We start from the raw sequence: 6,368 nt of genomic DNA, 5'->3' as shown, positions 1-6,368 counted from the left end.
CCCATTTGTTGCTGTAACATTTAATATTGTTTGAATTAACGTGTACACACTTATTGCATTTCCACGTATGATCACCGTTGCGTAGCAGTGTACAATATGTTCACCGTTGCGTGTCAAAAATGATACAAAGTTACGCAATGTCGATGATCGGTATGCGTCATTCAAAGGTGATACACAACTACAATTCGTGTGTGTGTGTGTGTGTGATGTGACGTGTAGGTGCTGTTGGTATTTATATGCTTGTGTGAAGATAGATGGATAAGCGGGTAATTTGATGGGTTGATAGATATGTAAATAGACAGTTGGGCAAACAAATAGATAGATGGATAGGCAGGCAGATAGATAAGTCAATAAATTCGTAAATAATTAACAATATAGATGTGCATGTAGATAGAAAAAAGTCTATATTCCTCTACTTAGTGTCCTGTCACCCTGGTTTATTGTCAGAAATACTCGTATATCAGGCGGTAGAAATGGTGAATGAAAAAATAGTACAGTCTGCCTTTTAAGCACCTTGTTTATTGCCTCGCGGAGTTGCCACACTCGCTGTACAACAAGATACAATTTAATATTTCCTGCTTTGACAAATAACAAAAGCTGGACACGATAACGAAGAGGAAGATGTCACAATAACCAATAAATCGACATGTGGTATTTGTATAAGCATAGCGTCTCATTAATAAGAGATTTAGTAACAGATATTTATCATAAACATATATACATGCGTCCTGTCTTCACAGACAATCTTTTGCTACGGCAGTAGTCTCTTAGCGGTGGTGGTGGTGAACACAGTTGTGGCGGTGGGCTATACTGACCCATGCACACCCACACCCACACCCACACACACACACACACACACACACACACACACACACACACACACACACACACACACAAATAAAGTGAAGTGTTGCTATATTACCGACAGTTTTCAAGAGTACCAACCACCAGCAGCAAGCCTTCACCACAACACTCCATACTGCCTAATCTTCGTCTATTAAAGGTATTTATAAGGCTATTCACTTAATGTTAGGTTTTCTTTACATATGAGAGTGAAAACAGTACGCAAATATTTTCAAGTAATGGTATAAGGAGCATAAAAGAGCAAGGCGTCTGTATTACCCTCTCATATTTGTTTCCTTCACTTACCCTCGGCCAAACATGTGTCACAAGGTAGCCACCAGTCTAACATTTCATTTAGTCTAGTCAAAATTTCTCTGTGTGGCTTAATTTTGGTTTGGTGAGATGATAAAGGCTATATATGGATGTCCCGCCGCCGGTGTTGCCTCCAGGCCGCTTCCCCCCCGACGGTCCCCTAGCCAACACCCTACACCCGCCCTCACCCACCCGTCACCAGCCAGTTGGGTCAAATACTTTTTTTCCAATATTTCCTGACGGTAATATTGCGCTTCCATGGTATGTTTTTATGGTTTCTATAAATGTTTCGTTGTGTTTGAAGTGTGTTCCGCGCCTGTGCTGGGTAAATATGTGGCGTTTAGTGGTGTTTTATGGCGTATGTTAAAGGCTTTTTAACGCTCAAAATTTCCCACTTGGAATTTTGAGCTTTTTCATTTCAAGGTATAACTGAGCCATTATGGTGTCAAAAGTCGGTTATACTCTTTTAAGCGTGTAATCAATCTATTGAGTGAAATATGTGGACTTTGAAATGGTGTTTGGTGCTGTTGTATAAAGCTCTTATTTTTCTTTATTTTATTTGCTCACGTTTCTGCTTCTCGGTCTAACACGCTGTAGAATGCCCTAAAAGATAGCTCAGACTCCCTGAAATGTGATAAAATACACGCCAAGTGAAAATGGCTTGACTTTATAGGACGTTTTAAGAGATTTATGGGTTAAAATGTTTTGTACTTTTAACGTACTTAATTTAGACCTTTTTTAAAAACCAGTTAAGCTGGAGATATTTTGATATTTTGAAAATTAGTTTAAGTATTTATCACGTCATAAAATAACAAGCGTTTGGCCGTGGCTTCGTTTTTTCTAAAAGTCATTTTGAAATGAAATGATTTACGTAATTTAGCCGAGTCACCCCCGTTCCCGTTCTCTCTCGGATGACCACAGCCCACCCAGGTAGTGGCTGGCGCCAATTTTCCAAATCCACAGTTCGTCGATATTTTGCCTAATATCTAGTGATTTCTACGTGTTTTCGTGGGTTTCTAGGTTCAGATGTTTAGATAATTGTAGCAGAAAGAGGAAGAAAGTTGAAATAAAGGAGGATAAAGAGGAAGAGAGGAGAAAGGGAGGAGGAAGAGGAGCAGCAGCAAAGCCATAATACTTAAGTCACCCTCCATTTCCTGAATATTTTGTCTAATATCTAGTGTTTTGATGTGTTTCTAGGCTCAGACGTGTGGATGGAAGGAGAAGGAGGAAGAAGAAGGAGTAACAATGGAGAAGAATGAAGAAGAAATGAGAAATAAAGGTGGAATAAGAGAAGGAGCCAAGGTGTAATATTTAGGTAAGTTCTTTATAATGCATACTGTTGGTTTTGGGATAGATTTGGGGTATTTTAAGCTTGTTCATTAATGTTCCAAGCTGTTTGGAGTGTTATAAATATGCTTTGGGGTTCATTTCGTTTGTTTTCAGTATATGTTAGATCTTTTAGGTATATTTTACGTATTTTGGGAGTGGATTGAGGTGTGTGTGAGTATTAGCATGTTTTGAGTGTGGTTTGGGAGAACTTTGAGGAATTGGGTGGTGTTCTGAGTGTTATAAGTGGTGGGGTGGGTTTTAGTGGTCTTTTGGGTGTGTGTGGAAGATATTTCATTAAATATTGGGTGTTTCTAGTGAGTTTGGAGGTATTTTCACCTGTTCTGTGTTTTCTTAGTATGTTTTGGAATGTTATTGAGTTTTTTAAGAGGGTTTGGGTATGTGTGGTTTGTCGTGGGTGTGTGTAAGAATGAATTGGGCCTCTGCAAGGATTTTTGAGTATGTTTTGAGGCCCTCAACAGGCTAGCTCAGTGTCAGTGGGCCCTCATAACAAGTGTTCTTTATCATTGATTACCCGCTTCGTTCCCAGGTGACGACAGGCAGAATGAGGTGGACGTGGCGGAGGCTGTGGGCGGTCAATTCACGGCGCAGATTACCTACACCTTGCATCACACTGACTGCCCGCCGCTGTTCACTAAAGTCGGGCAAGCCTGTGTCTCCGTGTTCTGCCCTGGATAAAGGAGTAAAGGAAGTTGTGGTTTTGTTGTTGTTCTTGTTTTTCTGTTAAGATTTGTTTGCTCTCTCTCTCTCTCTCTCTCTCTCTCTCTCTCTCTCTCTCTCTCTCTCTCTCTCTCTCTCTCTCTCTCTCTCTCTCTCTCTCTCTCTCTCTCTCTCTCTCTCTTCTCTCTCTCTCTCTCTCTCTAGCTAGTGTAGTGTAGTTGTGTTCACTACATGTGTGTGTGTGTGTGTGTGTGTGTGTGTGTGTGTGTGTGTGTGTGTCTAGGGATGATATTGGTAACTTGGGTGTCTGTAATGTGTTTTGGGTGAGCTTTTTATATTTTGAGGTGTTGCAGGGTGTTTTGGGTTAGTTTTGAGTGATTTAAGTTGTTTGTGTGTGTGTCAGTTGTGTATGGTGTGTTTTGTGGTGTGGTGTCAGTATTGGTGCATAATGTGTGCTTGTAGTGAATTGTAAGTGCGTTTATTGATACTATGAGGTTTTTCATGTTGGCAGTATCCAAGGGGATTTGACAAAGCTAGTTTCAATGATTTCAAATTGTTGACCATTATAACAGGTTCGGCAGTGTTCCAAATTGATATGGACAGTAAACTGAACAATTGTTTTGGTATTATGGGTTTGGTACGGCAGTTTTCCTCCTTAGGTCTACAGAGCCACTCACGCAAACCGATCCACCTTGGCTCTCCTTAACATACCATCCTTATCGTTACATCATCCACAATTCCTTCCCCAACCCTGTGTACTACAAGACAACAGGCATTGAGGAGGACGCCATTTCAATATTGTTCCATCTCTTGTTCCAGGATTCAGTACTACTAACGCCAAAGAAGTGAGGCAAGTTTTTGGAGTGAGCGTGCATGACATACAACAGACACCAGACTGCTACTACTGCAGGTGTTGCCAAAGGAACAAGAGGAGGAAAAAAGGAAGAGAAAGAAGAAAAGGGTGATTCTTGGAGACGTACCAATAAAGTTCTGAAGGTTGGCCACAGATCTTCATCACTGGTGTAGTGTATATCATTGACCATTTGTAGATTGGGTTGATAAATTTGTAGAATTTGTAGACAGTTGTAGATATGTAGCGGGTATGGTTTTTTGCAATGCCTTATCTACACCAGCAGAAAACGGTAATATTTAGAAGTTATGCATAGCATTGTAATAGGAGTGTACGGTGTACATATGTATATAGTATTTAAGGAAGGAGAGTGTAGACTAAGAGAGGAAGGTAACCTCTTGGGTCACGATTCCTCTGCTCATCACTCATCATTCCTGTTGTGAAGCACAAAGGTATTGTTACGTGTTTCCCGAGATGATGTTTTGTGAGTCTTTCAATGCAATACTTAATTTAAGTGTCTGGCCAGTGTCTTGTAACGTGGTGCAGTTTTTGTTACTTGTATTTATTTTTATACCTACTGATATGACGATATCTTGTGAATGATACTCCTATATATTTCTAATGGCAACACAATATCTCTTGATATAATAAAATGCATAATGTATCGACTTGTTTTCCTATCAGTTGAAAGAGATGCAAAACAATATCTGGTTTGCAAGTGAAGCGAAATTAGTCAACAATTTGCTGCATGGCGCCACAGCGTCTGAGGTGATATGATGCCACAATATAGTTGCATGGAAATACTAGTAGTAATGTGTAAACTGACACACTCCCGTTCATGATGGCGAAGGTGGGCAGGTGTGGGTGTTGGCGGTGCTGTGGAGATTTTTACATGCTTGTGTGTAGATAGATAGATAGATAAGTTGGTAATTTGATAGGTTCATTCACAGGGAATGACAACAGTTCGATGGTGTATACATTGTTACAACAATAAACTTATCAATCAATCAATTAAACATCAATCGGATTTAAAAGGCAAGTGATGAGACGGTGGCGAGCGAGACTCTCATGACAAGTTTGCTCTGCGTCACTGGGAGGGATAAACGGTCATTAGAGTCAACGGGGCCCTATACTGATTAGCCTATGTGTAAGTCAAGCCAATTACTTCGTCTAGGAACATTTGTAGCATGTACAACAATGATTTGGCGACCTTTTGCGGCTTTTCAAGGTGGATCTGGTGATTTAGAATATTTCCATTTGGCAACTCCCACCACCATCATCACCACCACAATCAGTACCAGACGTCCATTTCCTCACCAGACACGAGACCTGTGAACACGGTGACCGCCCCACTTGCCTCACCTAGTCCACCAGCTCCACCTGCTCAGTGAGAGGGTGAGTCTATTAATAGAGTGGAGGTAACAAACATGATGAGACAGTGATGGGACGGTAATGGGGCGGATAATTTAATAGAAAGCTGTATAATAATGCACTGAAGGGGTGACGTGACGTGTGGGAGTGAGTGGATGTGAAAGGTAGTTATTAATGGTGCCACAGAGTCATTAGTGATGGGACGGTGATGCGACAGAGACGGGATGGACAGGCTGTACTAGGAAGGTGTCACATGTCGCCTGCCAGACGTCAGTTTTCTCCGGAACACGTGGATCTGTGTGTCTTGAGTCACTTCATTATATAGTGAGGGCGGCTGCGGAGGCGTATGGGCTGACTGGGAAGCTTGGGCGTGAGCATGCATGGGCGGGACAAATATGGGTGGCAGTGGGTGTGGAGCTGTTGACGCCGCCCATAGCTTTGTGTGTGTGTGTGTGTGTGTGTGTGTGTGTGTGTGTGTGTGTTCTGTGTCTCTCTCTCTCTCTCTCTCTCTCTCTCTCTCTCTCTCTCTCTCTCTCTCTCTCTCTCTCTCTCTCTCTCTCTCTCTCTCGTGTCTCTGTGGTCTCCTTGCTGTGTCTCGTCTTGTTGACCAGCGTCTGAGGTGATATGATGCTAAAATATAGTGGCATGGAAATACTAGTAGTATTGTGTAAACTGACACACTGCCGTTCATGATGGCGAAGGTGGGCAGGTGTGGGTGTTGGCGGTGCTGGTGGAGATATCTACATGCTTGTGTGTAGATAGATAGATACATAAGCTGGTAATTTGTTAGGTTCATTCATACGTAAATTGACAACAGTTCGATGGTGTATACACTGCTATAACAATAAACTTATCAATCAATCAAGTAAACATCAATGAGATTTAAAAGGCGAGTGATGAGAGTGTGGGGAACAGCGGGGAAGGGGGAGGTGGAGAGGAGACGAGCGAGGCTCCCGAGACAAGTTTGCTGTGCGTCACTGACAGG

The 6,368-nt window shown here is 41.9% G+C and overlaps 1 long non-coding RNA gene across 1 annotated transcript in view; it reads left to right on the top strand.

The window, feature by feature from the left end:
* Nucleotides 1-4,041, top strand: part of LOC123502360 — a 4,977-nt gene extending 936 nt beyond the window's left edge. Inside the window, exon 3 of the long non-coding RNA XR_006673975.1 lies at nucleotides 3,982-4,041. This is a non-coding gene — a long non-coding RNA (uncharacterized LOC123502360). The remainder of the gene's footprint in view (nucleotides 1-3,981) is intronic.
* Nucleotides 4,042-6,368: the final 2,327 nt, after the last annotated feature.

The sequence above is a fragment of the Portunus trituberculatus genome, chromosome 11, assembly GCF_017591435.1.
Source record: "Portunus trituberculatus isolate SZX2019 chromosome 11, ASM1759143v1, whole genome shotgun sequence".
Classification (NCBI taxonomy): Eukaryota; Metazoa; Arthropoda; class Malacostraca; order Decapoda; family Portunidae; genus Portunus; species Portunus trituberculatus.
Note: the sequence above shows the minus strand (reverse complement) of the source record. Positions and strands in the feature narration are given on the sequence as shown.